This window comes from Misgurnus anguillicaudatus, chromosome 6 (genome assembly GCF_027580225.2).
Source record: "Misgurnus anguillicaudatus chromosome 6, ASM2758022v2, whole genome shotgun sequence".
Taxonomy (NCBI): Eukaryota; Metazoa; Chordata; class Actinopteri; order Cypriniformes; family Cobitidae; genus Misgurnus; species Misgurnus anguillicaudatus.
In genome coordinates, this window is record NC_073342.2 from 32,609,598 (window position 1) to 32,630,225 (window position 20,628).

Genomic DNA, 20,628 nt, shown 5'->3' on the forward strand with positions numbered 1-20,628 from the left:
ACGTAATGGCTATCGTCGTGGATGAAGTTCACCTAACGTACAAATGGTAAGAGATAGTCTTACTCTATGACTTAGTAAATACTTCATGTTGTGATATAAACGAAATGTTGTAAACATAGTAGGTGTTGATGTACATTCGCTAACTCGGTATAATCACAATGTTAGTGTCATTGTAGCGAAATAACTAACAGTTCGGTCAGGCTGCAAAGACGTAATTTCAACATACGTTACACACTCGGTTGCTCTGATTGGTCGTAGGTCTATCCAATTGAGTGCAGAGGCATTTTTCGGTTGAGACACGCCTCATAATTATAGCTCAATGGAGCGGTATCAGACTCAAATTCTGACTAGAATTGAGTATGGCAACGTCAGGCTACCATTCCCAACTTCGAATCCATTCAAGAAGGTTATCATTTGACATAGTGATGTGTGATTAAAGGTGCCGTAGAATGTAAAACTGTATTTATCTGGGCATAGATAAATATTAAGAGTTGTGTACATGGTAATTAGGGCTGCACGATAAATCGCATGTGTTTGTCACGCGCATCACGTCAGTAATGCCGGTTCCTTGATTAGTATTAAATCGCCAACAGCTGCTTTCAGATGGCGCGACATTAACTGCGCAGAGCCGTAGTTCACTGACAATCAGGGCAATTTCGCATTAATTATCGCAGACGTATCGCCTGCGATATGTATGCGATATGGCCCAGCTTGTCAGGGAACTACGGCTCTGCGCAGTTAATGCCGCGCCATCTGAAAGCAGCTGTTGGCGATTTAATACTAATCAAGGAACTGGCATTACTGACGTGATGCGCGTGGTATCGCATGCGATTTATCGTGCAGCCCTAATGGTAATGACATATCATGGACCTCAAACACGATTGTTTCCTCCTTATGTAAATCTCATGCATGCAAAAGACCGCTGAAAAACAGACCAATCTCAACATAACACCAACTGTGACATTACAGTCAAGATGTACACCCTCAATATTAAATTGCAGAGTTAGCGCTATATGCTAGTTAATGCTATATGCTAGCGTTTAGCCTGAAGTTCTTCTATTGGCGTTACAGTTATGTTGCAGGTCTATACTGAAAAAAACACAAACTTGCCACTCAGAAACGTCCAATAACAATCTCCAAACAATTGATTATTCCTCAAAATCTGATTACAGACTCAAACATAAGATCTGTTTACACACACACACAAAGCTACTGAAGGAGAAACAGCCAATCAGAGCAGAGCTCAACATTATTATTCATGACCCTTTCAAATAATAGATCATTTCATTATAAGGGCAAATCCTAGGGTTATAAATGGACATGAAAAACTGACTCTGGATCATTTTTGTGCTTAATAAAGCCACAAACCTTCTGTGTAGATATCAGAGAACTATTTATCAGATTATTACCATGCATTATATTAGGCACCTTTAACATATTCATGTAACTTATTAGGTTATTTAATGACAACTTTAATAATATATATGTGTGTCTGTCAATGTGTTCAATACACACGTTTAGCCGCTTTAGCTTTTGTCAGCACGAGAGAATTACAGACACACACACAACCCTCTAACTGATCAAACTGTCACACTAATCAAACACAAGTTATCAATCACAAACATAACAACAACAAAACACACCAATGACATTTCTGTGTGTAGTAAATGTTGAGGAAAGAGTAGCGCGTGTCCGTCAGAGCTAACGTGACAAAGAGAGCTAGCATTAGCACGAGCGTTAGCATTCACCTCAGCTGATTTACCTCAAAAAAACGACAATTACACCCCAAAATAAAGACAAATATACAGTTTATGAATCTTGACGTCCACGAAAACACTCGCGATGAAACACTAAACATTCACGTCAGCACAATCACTCAAATCCACAACAACACATGAAACTAGCAGTGAAACACTCGTTAACCTGACTAACGTTAAATAGAAACATAATGACGGGTTTGCATATTTATAGATGCTTAAATAAAGAAAGTTACAGTTTAACAGTTTGGAAAGAAAATGTCATTTAAAGAATGCGGTCATTAAAGCAGCCCATCAGGTCAACACTGTGCTAATCCTGCTGGCTAAAAGCTAAAGCCACAAATTAAGTGGCAACAGCAAAATTCCTGCACAACATTCATGAAATATGATGATAATGTGCACTTACCCCCCAAAGGGTCCAGTCCGGTCCAGATACATCCCATACATCCAAAAGAGACACCAGAAATACCCCCCCTCAAAAGAAATACCCCTCCAACAAAATGTGCTGAGGTTACACACTCATGCACGCGCGCACACACTCGTGCATAAACGCGCACACGCTGAAGATCCAAGGACAGACTGGTTTCACTGGAGTATCGCCATCAGATCAGTTCAGATCCCAGTCCAAAAACAACCAGAGGAATAAACGATGTGTCGCGCATTTCTCTTTGAGTCTTGAGCCCGGAGGCTGAGTGTCGTCGTTAAATCTCAGTGTTATTATTATAGATTCCCAGTCATCAGAGTTTGTCCTCCTCATACACACACAGATTGAGTCCTGCGCTTTTTTACGATCGCTTGCGTCTCACTGCGAGACATTCATGCAATGCAACTGAACTGAACTGAGATGAGCTCACGTAAAACCCGGACACACAGATCCAGATGGAGCGGAGCGATGAGAAGACCCTGGAACTGGACTACAACACTCCGGATTGCGATAAAGGAGTTATTTTAAAGTGCATTTTAATAGTGTATAATACACGCAGTGCGCCAGTCAATATTCCTGAGGGTTTATTTTTAAACATCAATTTCTATGTTGACACAAATCTTTATTTGAATTTTTTTTGCTTTTTTTACGTGTCATTGAACACAAATGTCTTTTTCGTGTTCCTAGCACGACTTTCTTTTCGTGTATGTATTGTTTTTGCCTATTCTTCTGATTTTTTAAGCTATTTTCGCTTCAGGTTGGGGTTAGTGTTCAAATATGTCAAATATTATGAGGGTTCCCTAGGTGAGCCCGCCCCTATTATTATAGGGTTGCCATGATTTCCCAAAGTAAGAATGTGATACTGTACCCTTAACTCAAACCCAAACCCATAATGCTTAGGACCAGCCCAGCCCCAAACCCCCAATTCAAACACTGCCCTGTTGAAAAAACCAATAAAACCATTACAGAAAATTCTAATGGTTTCCATTAAAATACCAATAAAAACCATTAGCTTTTACCATTAAACCAATACACTGTAGTGTGTTTTGGGCCATATTCCATTAGAACCAATAAAATTCCCAATAAAACCAATTAAAGCATTAGAATTTTCTGTTATGGTTTTATTGTTTTTTTTCCAGCAGGGTTGTTGGGGTTAGAATTGGAGTTTGGGTGTCTGAAGTGTAACAGAAAGCCGTTCTATCCTCAACCCCAAGCGACAATGGTACAAAAATGTAATACATGAAATGACACGAAAAAGAAAGTCGTGCTACAGACACGAAAAAATATTTATAGGAAGCTGAAAATCGTGTCCATGAACATGAATAAATCAATCAAACATTTCGTGACTATACCACGACTTGCCTTGAGATTAGGTTGAATACACATTCTTAGAACAGATGTGTTAAAAACAACACAATCAGTGTTAGTTTAGGGACAACACACTAAATGCATTCACACAATACACACATCTTTGTGTTATTATTGGAAAAACACAATAACAAAAGTTTTACTTTTAATACAATTGTGTTTTATTTTAACACAAAAACAACACAAAATGACACATAATGTCTTATAATGACACATGGGGTGGTTTCCTGGAGAGGGTTTAGATTAAGCCAGGACTAGGCCTTAGGGCATGTAAGTAGTTTTTACAAACAAACCTTACAAAATGCTGGTGTGCATCCTGAGATAAAACAATGGCACTGATAGATGTTAAGATATGTCAGTGCAAGGTGCTTTAAAATTAAGACATCTCAAACATACATTTTAGTCTGGGACTAAGCCCTCCTTGAAAACCACCCAATAATGTGTTAAATAGCATAACACAAAAAATGTGCTAAATATTAACACATCCTTTCTTAGAGTGTATATATATCTCCATTAAAAATTTGAATCTTTGGTATTATGAACATTTACAAAACCAGATTATTATTATTATATATTTGAAGAGTTTGGTTCCAAAACGAGATAACTTTTTTTTTCCAGAAATCTCGTTTTTTGGTTGTGCATTCCAATTAATATCAATTTAACTGCAGTTGGTTTGTTTTGATTTAAACCTTCATAACTTAAAAAATACAGCTAAGTAGCACCATAAAACAAAATAATAACATGATATCATAATAATAAACATGTTTTGACAAAAATGTTAAAAACCGAGTTATCTCGTTTTGCAACGAAACTCTTCATTTATAGCTTTAAACATAAAATGTATTTAAAGAATTCTCACTTGTATCTATTTTTGTTTCTCCTAAGCAAGTCAAAACATCAAAGCTGATACATACAGTAAATGAAAGACACAATGAAATCACCCGAGATATAATATCACCTGAGAGTTAAACCTCTCCGAAATAAAGATGTTTCCTCTGGATAACCATGAAGAGATGAAGCGGAGAGGTCGCTGTAACCATGGAAACGGAAATTGTAGCAAAAAGGCAACAGTGACCGTCAATTTACAGATGCTTTGTAGCTTTGTATTTGATTTAATTATGTCATTCACTTGAAGTGAGGAGTTCATTTCCTCATAAAAGATGTTAAGTACACAATCTTTTTCACATTTAAATACTTTCATGCCTGTTGTGAAGTACATTATGATGTTTCAAGACTTATTCTTAAGGAGAAAAATCTTCTGAAAGTAAGGCTTGGGGAAAAAGGTAGTGAACACTGTTGCTTTATTATGGTATAATTAAAGAGAAAAAAAAATAAGAGAGGATTATGCAGAGGAAATGCTCTGGGATGGTGCTTTAATAAAACATGATTTATTAGTCTTCCATGATTTCTTATATCAGACGCTTGAATCAGATTGTCTGTGATAATGAGTGATTTATAACAGGCAGCAGTAGAGAAACAGACGGTTTGCACAGCTCTCTGTTATATCTGTTTGACAGACCGCATGAGGGTTTGATGCCTGTGATACACAGAAATCTTCCATGCACTTCAATCCTCCAAACGTTTTTCCAAGAAAAAACATTGATAATGCCTTAATACATAAACATTAAAACCAGAAACATAAATCACACATGAACATCGAATATGAAAACAAATCCTTTTTGAAAAAGAAATGAACATTCAATAGACATACTGTAATTATGTTAATGTCAATATGAAGATTATTCACTTTTATATGAATTTGGAGAGATGTTTGGTGTGTGCTGGAGGATGATGATGATGTACAGTAGTGGCCAGAGGAAGATTGAGGAGTGTAACGATTGAAGCCCTCACAGTGTGAAAATAGCCCAGTAATTCGCTTTCCTCGGTTGTGTGTCCTTTAGCAGATCCACACACGGTTCTCCCTCCCTCTCCATCTCTTGTCAGTGCAACATTATCATATCCTGGTTGCCCGGGCAACTGGCTTGGAATGCCTCGATATTCCTGTCACCTCCGAGCTCTGAGTAAACAGAAGAGATTATCTGTGTTCTGTCTTCTATGACATGTCATCATAACGCTCGTACTGTTGCTTTCCATGTTGCAGTTGGCTGATATGACATCTCTTCACAGATTTGTAAAATCAGATTATTGATGAAAAGACACAAACAACCTTCTGCTGCTGAGAGTGCTAAAACACTATTTCTTACTGGTTATCTGTCTGTTTATCTAGAAAGTACATTTTGTTTCTTATTCTGTTAGTACTACCAGTTCTGTTATACGGCGTATATACATTTTGGAAACATATATAATTCATTTTTGTATAAATTGTATAAATGTAAAATTTACCCTTATGCATTTTGCAGACATTTATCCAAAGCAATTTGTCAAATAACATGAGAAGTGACAAAGTTTCACCAATCAACCTTTTTAAGAAGAGACAAAATGTAATTTAAAGACATATTACGGAAAAGATGTGTTTTTTGCATGTTGTGAGAGAGATAAAAATGATCAGTGGCTATTGATGGTTATTTAACTCTTTCCCCGCCATTGACGAGATAACTCGTCAATTAAGAGAAACCGCTTCCCTGCCAATTACGAGAATTTCCGGGTTTCCGCAATACCGCTATTATCCACCAGGTGACGTAACTTATACAACCCAAAAGTAGCGCCTCACATGAAAGAGAAAGAACTCCATGTATGTTTTAAAGATCGCTCTGCTTCTGATCCCTATCAAAGTCCTTCACAAAAATGGAATTATCTCAATTATATCAAAATTGTGTTTTTGGAGAAACCTACCCATATTTGAGAGGTGATAAAAAGAGAACTGCTGGCAAGGAAAGAGTTAAAGGCGGGGTGCATGATCTCTGAAAGCCAATGTTGACATTTAAAATCACCTACCAAACACGCCCCTACCGCAATAGAATCTGGACCTTCATTTGATAGACCCGCCCCAGGCAACGATGTTGTTTAGTAGACACGCCCCGTACTGCTGATTGGCTACAAATGTGTTTTGGTACTCGGCACGACTCCCTTTTCCAAAGCGTTATTCAGAAATACTCCAAATTCACAAAATAACCCTGTTTTTGGCAATTTAATAGGTGCTCTTTTAGAAACATACAGTAGGAAACATTTCCATTTGCTCTAAATCTCATTGCGGTCTAGTAGAAACAGCTGATATATTAAGGAGATCTCATCTGTAATTTTTCTTTCTCACGGATGTGGCTATTGCTGATCGTCACCGCCAAACCAGAAAGCAGACGACTTTGGACCGGATCTGCACCGGAGCTGCTGACTTCGGCACGGATCCGTTTCAGATGGAGTCGAGATTTTACTCAACTGTTGCTCTCGATTCATAACAGCGGGCAAAATAAATTTACATTCTCATTTCTGCTTGCGCGGTCAGCCGGCGTTTGCTATGCTAATTAATGAGTAATTGTGGTAAGATGTGGGTGGAAACAGCGAGGGGTTGCTGAGGGGGTGGAGGAGAAGCTAATGAGGTGAAACAAAAGGGTAAAACATTGAGCTTGATTTCTTCCTGCGCTCTGTACCATCTGTGAAGCATTATCATGGTAAACCGACACATCTAAAGCTGGGACCTTCTCTGCAGCTCGGATGTGCCGTACAGATGTGGCATTGTTCGGTTCCTCTGCGGCCTAATTTGTCGGCGAACGACAACAAAAGGATGCGTCCGTGGGTTTTGGCGCGCTATTTGCGACGCAAGAAAAGAAGCGCGGATACAGAATCAAAGCGTGCTTTGACAAACCTCAAATTATCTACAAATCATACAGCGATGTTCTGCATGAAAGCCGTGTGCTAGGAAACACGTGCAGACAGGTGCACAAACACAGAGCTTCACAGTGAATACATTAATGAACTGATGCATATTCACATCACGGCTCCATGAAAAGTCTTTGTGGGAAAACTACTTAAGGACTGTAGTTTAATTAAGTTTGGAAATATATTACACACTATAACAATACATATATACAGGGTGTGATTTGCTGGGGGGGATGGGGGGATTATCCCCCCTCCGGTCTTTATATGATGAATTATTTTTTATTCCTGGTGGGGACAAAATTTATCCCCCCATGATAAATGGTCATGAAACGGCCTTAAATAAAGAAATTTAATATAATTAAGTAAAAACACTGCGGTGCAATAATGCAAACAACAGTAAAATCAGAAATGGAGTTTTATTGACAGCGCTTCCACTCCTGTGACAGTAGGTGATAAGCATGTGATTAATAATTTATATTCATAAATACAAATATTTGAAAAACATCCCCCTTTGAATTTTACCCCCTGCATACATACATGTTTCTGTTGTTACACATGTGTGAGTAAAAAAAATCTGTAAATCTTTTTACTCAAGTTTTTTTGTATTTGTTGTTGTGGTGTTTAAAATGAAATGTGGTAAACTTTGACAATATGATAAATAGATATGAAATGTTATCAGTGTTCGAATTGAGGGGGGGCTGGGGTGGTCCAAATCTCCTATAAGCTTTGAAGGACCCCCTATAGACGGTTTCATCACACGTGCGCTGACGCGATACACATCTGGATTCGAATTTTACTTCCGGTTTCGTTTTTTTAATGGTCTGACTAGTTGCTAAACTGATCTCTTGAACAAATTCCTCATCGAAAATAACAAATGGTTTCCTAGGTAATCTATGTGTTGTTTTTTAGCTTGTTATATAAATAAACTACGTTTAAAGAACTTTGTTGTTATTTACCGGTATTCTTAGCGGAGTTTACCGGAAGTTACGTGCGGACCACGACAGCCGCTTGTTTATGTTGTTACTGCTGAAACATCTATAAAGCACAAAAATATAAATTAGGGGGTCCCCTGGTTTTTATTATAATACTACATAAATTTAAAATTACCATGCTGCGCTGCCACAAAGTGATACTGTCCATTATTTATCCAAATTTTGCAATAAACTCATCCAAAAGATTTCTGTCTGAAACAAATGTAAACGCTCAAGTGCGCATCATGCTGTTTTCTGGAGGAATTGACAGATTGTTAGATTTAGGATTGGGTTTAGGGGATTTTAAAAATTCTTCTCAAACTATTATTTCACACTTATCTGAGGGATGGTTAGGGTTTGAGTTAAAGGTTTTTCTTTAAATGAAAACATTGATCACAAAAAATGTTGATCCAGAATCCCATCTTACTTTGTGAAATCACATTGACTCTATGAATGGGGTGTGTGTTAGCTAGTGCAGTGCTTCCCAATCCTGGTCCTCAAGGACACTCTTCCAAAATGTTTTAGATGTGTCCTTATTTAAAACACACTAATCAGCCTCCTTCAAAATTGGTAAACATCTCTCTCTAACAAGCTGATGAGTTAATCAGGTGTGTTAAATAAGGACACATCTAAAACTTCAGGAGGGAGTCCCCAAGGACCAGGATTGGGGAGCACAGAGCTAGGGGACCCCTCATAATCTTTGACATATTTTAAACACTAAATGTTACCATGTGCAAACTAAAAAACACAACATATTGTTGTAGTGCCCTCTCAAAAAGCATCATACACTTCAAAATAACCTTCAGTCTAGTCTAGCAGTGAGCTCAACCCCTCCATCCAGTCTCTTCACATTCATCATAGTTTGTGTAATCCTCTGTAATAAATGTCTACAGATGCCTGCAGGGACACACAGGTCTTATAGGCTGGAGCTTCTTCTAATTCTACCCCTACATATGATGGAGAACAATGAAAGAAAGGCCATGTGGTCCATCTAACAGAGAAGCCCTTAAAATAGCACAGCAGTAGGATTTCAAGTTAAAATGCTATTCAAAATCTTCATAGAGAAGCATTGCAGTGACTTTTAAACACAGACATACCATGAGCTCTGAGATTGTGAATGTTGTATTGTATACGGATTGAATAGTCACTTCATTAAAAACAGTGTTTAACAGCTAAATTCTTAGAAATGTTATATTATACAGAATTCTGAAGTGATGTCCTCCAATCGTTTTTTTAATGGTCTTACTAGTTGCTAAACTGATCTCTTGAACAAATTCCTCAACGAAAATAACAAATGTTTTGGTTTCCTAGGTAATTTATGTGTTGTTTTTTTGCTATATAAAAAGAGTCTGAGGAGTCTGCCCCTGCTGGTAGATATCAAAATTACATTCTAAAGGTAAATGGCATTTAAAGGTGCCAAAGAATGCATTGTAATAATCTGTTTAATTATTATCTGATATCTACACGGAAGGTTTGTGGCTTTATTACGTGCAAAAATGATCCAGAATCAGTTTTAAGTGTCCATTTATAACCTTTTATAATGAAATGGGTCTATTATTACCTTATTTGAAAGGATCATGAATAATAATGTTGATCTCTGCTCTGATTGGCTGTTTCTCCTTCAGTAGCTCTGTGTGTGTGTAAACAGATCTGAGTCTGTATCAGATTTTGAGGAATAATCAATTGTTTGGAGATTGTTAATGGACGTTTCTGAGTGGTAAGTTTGTGTTTTTTTCAGTATGGACCTGCAAAACGTAACTGTAACGTCAATCGTACGTCAGCCTAAATGCTAGCATATAGCATTAACTAGCATATAGGCTAAACTAGCATGTAGTGCTAACTAGCATATAGCACAACTTTGTTTTTAGAATTGTAACAACATTGTTCTTAATTTAATGTTGGGGTGTACATCTGGACTGTAACGTCACAGTTATGTTGAGTTTGGTCTGTTTTCAAGCGTTTTTTTGCATGCTTGAGGTTTACATAAGAAGGAGGAAATAATCGTGTTTGAGGCTCATGATATGTCATTACCATCTACACAACTCTTATTATTCATCTATGCCTACATAAATACAGTTTTACATTCTATGGCACCTTTAAGTTTTCAAAACAAAGGAATTGAAAAATGCTGCCGATCAAGGATCAGGGTCATTTATGAGAACTAATCTGTTATGTCAAATAAAGTGAGAAACAACTGACCCAACTGACCCAGAATCAGCTCATAATCACAGCAACTTTTGTCCTGCCTGTCTGCTGGATGAAAACGGGAAATGGTTTTCCTCTCCGAAGGTCGGTGCAGCGTTTCATGAATTCTCGTCATTTGACCGATCACTGGCAGAAGTGCTGACAGACGAAGTTGTCACCCTGAAAAAAGCAGCGTCAGGAATATGAAGAGTCTGCAGCTGACGGGGCTAAAGGACGGCACAGCGTCTGCGCAGATGCAAGAACTGCATAAGCGACTTTATTCAGGCTGTTAGGCTGTGGTGTCCAGGTGTATCATCATCATCATCATCACAGGTGAATAATGGCCACAGTTACACTTTAGAGATCTTAGATATAACTCAGCATGGGTGAATATGGAGACATGGTTTGAAAATATCAGAGGTCCCAGACTGTAAAAAGATCACATATACCCTTACCAATTACACACAAAGAAAAGTTAAACACATAAAGAACTGTGTTGACAGTCCTGATATAAACTCTTCTGGATGTGTACAGAGCTCTTGTTAAATCATTTCAGAAAGACATAACCGAGTCTTGATTCTGATCACGTCTCAAGTGAGCTCTGAACTGACATGACTGAAGTAGAAGTAAAGTCCAACATCCCTGTGTGAACAGCTAACAGATAAGAGAGACTTTCTCTTTGAAGCTGCTGATATTAGCACATCAAACACATTGACGGTTTTGCTGCATTTTTACAATCAGAATATGAAGAAGTCTTCAGTAGAGCTCATACCAAAACACTCAAGATAGCCAGCGACAAATCCCCGACTCCCTGCGTTTCTATATCTCTCTGGCTCTCTCACACACACAACGTCCGCTCTTTAATGTTCCCAGCATGAGGTGATAAAGTCTCAGGGTTTCTTTTCCTCATTTTAATCGCAGTATTTGAGAGACTCAGCTGACGTTTTGACCGTGTGCTGTTGAGAAAAGAGCCGATGTTGTGATGTAAACGCCCGAAGCATCTTCCTGTCTGTCCAGATCAAACTGTGAGAAATGAAGGATTTGTAAGGAAGACCTTTCTGCTTTGCAAAAGATTTCTCAGTAATATTTCCATCAGTGAGAGACATTAGAGACAGTACATATGGGAAATGTCCTCTGAGGAGTATTAAAGGAAATCATTGAAGTCATTTACAGCACAAACTCTAAAAATCACATTGCTTTAATAATGAGTCATAGACTTCATAATATGAGCTTTGAAAGTGTGATCTGGGTGAAGTTTTGTTCAAATCATTGACCATAACTATAAACAATAGTAACAGAGATGCTTAAACCTTTGCAAACGCCACTAATAATTTATGTCATGTTATGTTTATTTGATCAGAATATAGCTCATACTTTCTTTGGTTTCAATATGAGGATATTGAATGAAAGCAGGCATACCACAGATCATATCATTTCTGACTGATATCTTCAGACTCCATCACAGACATCATTAAACATCCAGATCTGCTCGCTGTCATCCGGTCCAACATGTATTTTACAAGTTGGCTGATTGGTCTTCGTATTAAGTGAATTGTACAAAAATGTACGATTATTGAAAACAATAATGAAACCCTACCCATAACCCCAATGTGACGGGCCAAAGCTAATCGTACATAAACGTATGAATGTGGTCGTACAAATAAATAAGAAGCCAGCTCATAAAAGACATTTCTGTGAAATTGTGTTGTCCAAGAGCCTCCTATCTGTGAACAAACAGAAAAATGACATGAAACAAATGAGAAATGAAATTCTCAACAACTCTTTTTCATTTTTTTAAAGTAGCTTTTGCTAACTCTGGTACAAAACATCTTTTCGTAAAATAAACTAAATAAATAAATAAATACAAAAATATTTTGAAAATCAGACATAATGACCACATCTGTGAATACATACATCCCTTAAAAGAAAGAAAGAAAAAATTGAGAGCCTACATGAGGAACAAACCTGAATTTTTGTATTACAGTTAATTACAAAAAATCTCATTTTGTGTTGCACAAAAACACCGGCATATGGTTTGAAGCAAAATGAATAAATAATGACAGGATCTTTAGTAAACTTTTAGCTTGGGCGTAGATCCCATGTGGGGTACACGGGGGACATGTCCCCACTTCCTGTCACCATTCTGCATATGTATTTTTGTTTGTTGCTTATATTTGAGAAACATTGACCCAATCACAAGTCAGCAAACATCTTTTATGCACACATGTCTATTTACATTACATCACAGAACTGTCACGGCCTGATCAGGTCAGTCAAGCATCGTCAGAAAACTACTATTTCACATGCTTTTAGGCATTGCAAATTTAAACGTTATGGCACAAGAGGACATGAAATGCATGCTGTTTGAAAATGTTGCGTGTACGCCTATTCAGAACCAGTGGCGTCCGGTGACTTCTTTTTTTGAGGGTGCATGATGCGAAGTTCGTCACAACATATATGTAGCTCGTCATGTGTGTGGTTCCTTATTTCAAAATATGTGTTCTGCGCGTCAAAGGGATCCTATCACATATGTTACAGCTACAGATGCGTCTAAAGGGTTAATGATAAAAGAGACGCTCGCGTTTGCCAGATACTCGCATAATCTTATGCGTAATCAGAGTTTACTGTCTTTTCTTGCGTGTATTTTGTGAACGTGAGCGTCTCTTTTATCATAAATGGTTTTGACGCGTGTGCAGCAGGCACTTATTTTGACAAAACACATATGATGCACATGGTTCACATGACGCAACATGAACGCATATTTTGAATTAGTGCCCCTTGAATGAGCAGTCACCAGCCGCCAATGCTCGAAGCGGGTGCCTTGCTTCAGACGTGGGTGCCTCGCTTGTTATATTGCGCTTAAATGCACATATTTATGCAAAGCTATTTAAAAATGCTGTAATTATCCTGATAAACACAGTCTATGTGTTAAGTTGAATGTAAGCGCCGGTTAAGAAATTAAATGCATATCCTATTGGATCTGTGTACTTCCTCTCAAATTGAAAGTATAATGTTTTAAATGTTAATCAAACAACGGACAAAAAAAGTCATTCATTTGTCTTGACTGATTAACCTTTGTAACTGCAAAAATATTAATCTATAGTTCATTTAAAGCTGACGTTTTTTGTGATCCCATTTTTCAAACTTTAGTTGGTGAATAATGTTTGAGCATAAATAATGCCTGCAAAATGATAAAGTTCAAAGTTCAATGCCAAGCGATATATTTTCTTTAACAGAAAGAGTAATATTAAAAACATTTTGTAAATAATAACAAATAATTTTATCAATTTTACTGGTAGACCATTGAATAAAGAATTTGGTGGGTATATGAAGTCAGTACTTTATTTTGCTTTACTATATAACATATATATGTACCCCTCACTTTTAAGATGCCAGCTGTTTGATTGTGACAGTGAATGTATTTTCTAATCAGAACACAAGAGCAGATGAATTCAGCAGGTGGGTGACTGTAAAACACATCTTTGCTGATTTTGTAATGGATTTAATGAAAGAATTAACCGCAGGTCAAAGCAATCAAGACAATATGAGATTTCTACAACAAAATCTCAAGCAGCACAAGAGGTGAAGTAGACGTCTAATATTCTTCAACTTGATATTAAAGTTTATAGACAAACTTTATGTTGGCTTGAAAAAGCGTAGCCTGAACGTTTAAAACGGTTTGACAATCTGGCTGTTGGTATGTTTAGGTATGAAGGTAGCATGATTTAGCATGATTTATCATGATGCCAACATGATAAACACTAAGCTAGCATGATTAGCATGATGCTAGCATGATTAACATGAAGCTAGCATGATGTTAGCATGATTGGCATGAAGCTAGCATGATGCTAGCATGATTAGCATGAAGCTAGCATGATGCTAGCATGATTAGCATGAAGCTAACATGATTAGCATGAAGCTAGCATGATGCTAGCATGATTAGCATGAAGCTAACATGATTAGCATGAAGCTAACATGATGCTAGCATGATTAGCATGAAGCTAGCATGATGCTAACATGATTAACATGAAGTTAGCATGATGCTAGCATGATTAGCATGAAGCTAGCATGATTAGCATGAACCTAGCATGATGCAAGCATGATTAGCATGATGCTAGCATGATTAGCATGAAGCTAGCATGATGCTAGCATGATTAGCATGAAGCTAACATGATGCTAGCATGATTAGCATGAAGCTAGCATGATGTTAGCATGATTAGCATGAAGCTAGCATGATGCTAGCATGATTAGCATGAAGCCAAAATGATGCTAGCATGATTAGCATGAAGCTAGCATGATGTTAGCATGATTAGCATGAAGCTAGCATGATGCTAGCATGATTAGCATGAAGCCAGCATGATGCTAGCATGATTAGCATAAAGCCAACATGATGTTAGCATGATGTTAGCATGATGTTAGCATGATTAGCATGAAGCTAGCATGATGCTAGCATGATTAGCATGAAGCTAGCATGATGCTAGCATGATGCTAGCATGATTAACATGAAGCTAGCATGATGCTACCATGATTAGCATGAAGCTAGCATGATGCTAGCATGATTAGCATGAAGTTAGCATGATGTTAGCATGATTAGCATGAAGCTAGCATAATGCTAGCATGATTAGCATGATGCTAGCATGATTAGCATGAAGCTAGTATGATGCTAGCATGATTAGCATGAAGCTAGCATGATGTTAGCATGATTAGCATGAAGCTAGCATGATGCTAGCATGATTAGCATGAAGCTAGCATGATGCTAGCATGATTAGCATGAAGCTAGCATGATTAACATGAAGCTAGCACGATGCTAACATGATTAGCACGAAACTAGCATGATTAGCATGAAGCTAGCATGATGTTAGCATGATTAGCATGAAGCTAGCATGATTCTAGCATGATTAGCATGAAGCTAACATGATTCTAGCATGATTAGCATGAACCTAGCATGATGCTAGCATGATTAGCATGAAGCTAGCATGATTAGCATGAAGCTAGCATGATGTTAGCATGATTAGCATGAAGCTAGCATGAGGCTAGCATGATTAGCATAAAGTAAACATGAGGTTAGCATGATTAGCGTGAAGCTAACATGATTTAACGTGAAGTTAGCATGATTAGCATGATGCTAGCATGATTAACATGAAGCTAGCACTATTTAGCGTGAAGCTAACAAGATTTAACATGAAGCTAGCATGATTTAACATGAAGTTAGCAAGCTATATTATGAAATTAGCATAAAGCTAGCATGAAACTAGCATGAAGCTAGTATGACTTAGCATGGAGCTAGCATGAAGCTAACATGACCCAAAGACCCAACCCCCATGTCTCTATTATGTTCAGATCCAGAGATATAAGGCTTTGTTTATTGTGTTGCTAGGGTGCTCATATTTGGTTGCTAGGGGCGTGGCTTAATGCCTCTAAGAATCCTATTAAGACTGATTGGATGCCTGAGTAAAATGAGCCCACCCCTATGTCTCTATGACACTCTGGTGCAAAGATATCCATCTGGGCTTTTTATAATGGTAGTCTATGGGAGATGTTGCTAGGGTACCCAAAATTGTTGCTAGGGGCGTGGCTTAATAGCTCTGAGGCGATCCTAAGAGACTAGTTGGATGACTGAGTAAAATGAGCCCACCCCCATGTCTCTACGACACTCTAAAGTGAAGATATTCCATCTGGGACGTTTTTATTCCCTTATATGGGCATGTTTCCTGCCCCATTATAAGTCAATGGGAAATTTTGGGGGCCTCTTACACCCCAGGGGTACAGCTTACACCCCATTGTGATGTAGGTTCTTATACAGCCTGTCAGCCTCCTTAAATGTGGTAAGCCACAAGTTTCTAAAAGTTTCTCACTCACAGCTATGACCCGTCAAAGTTTGTCTCCATGTTAAGTCAATGGGAATTTTGGGGTCTTTGAGCGCCCCGTTTAGGAATTCGGAAGGTCCCATCAGTTAGAAAAGATATAGCACACTAAGTCAGACCAGTCTGAAGGTCCGTGGAAAATTTGGTGCATGTAGCTTGAAAGCTCTAGGACGAGTTAGTGTCAGAAATTTTGGAACAGAAAAAGAATAATAAGATATAAGTTTAAAAGCAATAACAATATATTGGCTTTTTCAAAGCCAACATAATTACTCTGACTGAGTGCTCAATGACCTTTCACAAAATCTCAATTATGATTTATCTCATAATGTAATGCAGAGTATTAACAGATGATCAGCGTGTGTTTCTAGCGGTTAAAGCTGTTAGCACGACCCGTGTGATATCACTCGTGATTAATGACACATGCTTTATAAATACATCATGAGGCAAAAGTAATTCAATGTGCCTGACGGACAAACGTCTCTTGGTATTTATACTGTTGTGTCAGATGTTAAATTCATTATTCAGACTAATCTGTGAACTCTTAAAGAAATCTTACAGATAGATAATGCACAGATCTTGACTATTACAACACAAAATCATTTGGGCTCATACTCACTACAAAAAACGCACTTATAAAGAAATATATGTGTCATGGTATAAAAGTCAGTGCGCTTCATAAAAGGCAAATCTAAACCTGTATATTGTGAATAAACAGCCTTGGTCTCATCTTTAAAGGTACTCATACAGTTATAGGTTTTCTATAGAAGACACAAATGGTTTTTTGAGTTATAGCACAAGCTCACACACAGAAAGAGCATTGACTTTATCCTCGGCTGAAATGAGAAGTGTAAGATTTAATGAAACTCTTTGCTGCTGTGTCGACTCCATAGAGAAAAATCAATTCAAGATGTGTCCAAAGATCTGCTCTCTGAACTATTACATACAAGACTGATTGCTTCTCTCTCTCTCTCTTTGTGTGTGTGGCCATTCTTCTCTTTATTCACTTTGTAGGCTCCATTCCAAAGAAACCTAGTGATCTGCCCATAGGGGGCATTTTAAGGCACCATCAGTTTTAATTGTGTAGCCTAGCCAAGATAGCATATGTGTGTTGAGACAAATGTTCATTATTTAAATATTCAATGTACCACTGACAATTATCATTAAAAATGTCCTAATTTAAAGCTGACAACTTTAATATTTGTGTGCGCTGCCTATGTAGGGCATTCAGAATAATGACGGAGGTAGATGGACAGGCAGGGCTGTATATGAAGAGCTTAAATGCAAAAGCTGTTACCTCCATCAAAAATGAGAAATATAAAATATCATCAAATACTGGGTCACAAATGTGTTTCTTTGTGTGTGGAGACAGAAGTGAGAGACAGGTTTTCATTTAACACCTATGCTGACTGTCTAGAGGAGAATACAGAAGAAACAGGGCCGGCATGAGGCATAAGCGAACTAAGTGGCTGCTTGGGCCCCCTGGCCTCTTTTTTTACAATTAAATAACTTAAACAAGTAATATAAATGAATGAATGAATGAATACAAATGAATAAATGAATAATTCAAGACAAGAAAATTCAGATTTGCAGACAACTGCTGTGTGTCTGCAGTGCTAGCGTTTGAGTCATGCGCAATATAGACATCTTGGGCCCTATCTTGCACCCAGCGCAATTGACTTTGTCAGTGACGCATGTATCATTTCGTATTTTGCACCGGCGCACAGTGGGTTTTTCCCTCCACAGACGCACGTCGGCAAACTAGGGAATGAACTTGCGCTCCCTGGGCGGTTCAGCGCAAAAAAGGAGGCGTGATCCGGCGCAAACCATCTCTTATGCTATTTTGCAGTTTCAAAAAACAATTGCGCTACTAACCAAAAAAAACTAGTCTAAAGTCAGTGGCGCGTTGCGCGTGGTTCATTATGCTATTTTAAGGGCGCATGCTTTACCATAATGTATAGCGTACACAACGCGCATTGCTTATCTAATCTACACAGATGCAACAGTTATTTTTGCAAATCATAAATTGTTACAATAAAAAATATAAGATAAGGGAAATCATTAAATCATAAATTGTTACAATAAAAAATATTAATACATGAGATAAGGGAAATCATTGTGGTGATAGTTTTTATTTATTTTGTGTGGCAGCGTTAAACAATTATCATGCAAATAACGATTAAAATATTTTCATAAGTTTGTTGTGTGGCTGTATTACGTTTATTTTATCTAAATAATAATTAAAATGTTTTCATAAGAAACCTTCATGTATGTGAACTTGATTTGTAAGTGTACTTTGGGGTTGAACCTTGCTTGCGTTGTGTCCGATTTCAAAGCCCCCAAACCCTTTCAGCGGTGAGGGTGGACGCAGCGATGTCCTCCTGTGTGCCCGGCGTGCCCGATTTATGCTGGCAAGCTTGGGATCCCCCCGTCTACTGACATCATATTAGTGCTTCGCGCATCTCAACAGACAATTGCGGCTATATCCTCTCACGACTGTTTAACCGACGCTGATTTGGGCGGGTTTCTCCTATCCCCATACAAAACAACTTCTCTGTCTTTGACTGCTCTTACAAGAACGTGGGTCTCCTCGGCTGTGAACCGCTCCTGGCGTGCGCCTGTCAAATCCGTCATAATAATAGCAACCCGCCATGGAACTTGCGCCCTTGCATTTAAAGGGAATGTTGGATAGCGTTCTGATTGGTTTATTTGATGCTACGCCCAAACCACACCTATGAATAATGAACCTACTTCAGACCAACCCCTTATTGATTTGCGCCCGGCGCAAGACTTATTTATCCCGCCGGGAAAATAGCAACAGCGCCCAAGATCCGCCCACAAAGTCACTTGCGCTTTGCGCTTCGGACTTGCGTTTCAGATCGTTAAAATAGGGCCCCTTGTGTGCATTGACAATTCGTGCCGGCACACAAGTGCGCGTAACTGTAATAAATGATAAGCCATGTCACAAAAAAAGGATGTATCCATCTGGTGCCGAAAACAGAAAGAAGAAAAGGACAGAGAACAAAAATGAGCAAGATAAAGGTATGTTTGCATGATTATTTACAGTGTGTTTAATTTGTGCAGCAGCAGCTGGTGGTGTGACAGATCGCAGTTGATCCGTGTTCGGCTCGCATGCGATTCGTGGTTCAATAGGGAAAGTTCATTATTTGCACATGTTTCAAATGCTTGCAAATGTAACATTTCAAGTGATTTTAAACAATTTAACTCGCTAAAAGGTGCTAAAGTAAGCAGGTTTCTGGACGCACATGCGGTTGAATGTGTCCGGTTTAGCTCCAGTCAGACATGATCCTCACTACGCCCTTCAGAGATCAGAACACTTGATGTTTAAACTTTAGAGAGAGTTACGCTACTGTGTGTCATACTGTAGTCCATTAACATGCATTTGAAGAATAGAGCACTGAAAAACAACGTAACGCTTTTATGCTGCGGCGTTTGTAATTCATCCTCCGTCTGTATGTGTGCGCACGTTTAAGTGCACTCTCAGTAGTGCACACATGGAGAGACGCGTTTCAGAAAGCAAGCGAACACAAAATCTTTCTGTTCTTGACAGGGCACATACAAACAAAATGATCTCCACAGTACTCTTTTTCCAATAAAAACATTTGTTTATGTCTTAGGTTTATGTATAGATTAGGCAGAAACAAGGTCTGTGCTTCTCTTAAAGAGACAGTAACCTCAATTAACCTACTTAAGTCTGTGTCATTAATGTTAATCAAACAATCCAAGACAAAGAGAAAATCACTTCTGTAGCTCTAAAAAAATAAGAATTATATTTAATTCATACAATAAAGACAGTGTTATTATTAATTTGATTTGATTTCTGTACCTAATGCTAATTTTAGACCTTACTTAATGTTCAACTTGTCTTTTTTTAAATTGGTGGAAGGGGGGCTCCCAAACAAATTCTGCTTAGGGCCCCCAAGAGGCTCGGGCCAGCACTTAGAAGAAAACAGCAGGATTTATATTGTAGTAAACTGATATGACCAGAAACTTGTGTGATGGATCAGATAAACACAATAATAACTCCTCAGCCTGCTGTCTATTAATAGACTCTCTTGTATCTCAACATGATAAATGCTCATCAGTCCATGACATCATTTATGAATATTAATCAGCTCTTTATGTTATGCTTGTTACATTAATGCTTAATTTTAATTACAAAACTCTAAATCAACTTCTGTCTGTGATACAATTTATACGCCATTTATCCATAGCGACTTACCGTGCATTAAAAGGTATAGATTTATCAGTATGTGTGTTCCCTGGGT

General features: G+C 38.1%; 2 protein-coding genes across 2 annotated transcripts in view; both read right to left on the reverse strand.

The window, feature by feature from the left end:
- znf609a (zinc finger protein 609a) overlaps positions 1 to 2,593 on the reverse strand; it is a 104,310-nt gene extending 101,717 nt beyond the window's left edge. Inside the window, exon 1 of the mRNA XM_055191627.2 lies at positions 2,164 to 2,593. The gene's annotated coding sequence lies outside the window, so the exon portion shown is untranslated. The remainder of the gene's footprint in view (positions 1 to 2,163) is intronic.
- Positions 1 to 20,628, reverse strand: part of spg11 (SPG11 vesicle trafficking associated, spatacsin) — a 393,853-nt gene that overhangs the window by 265,802 nt on the left and 107,423 nt on the right. The window lies entirely within an intron of this gene.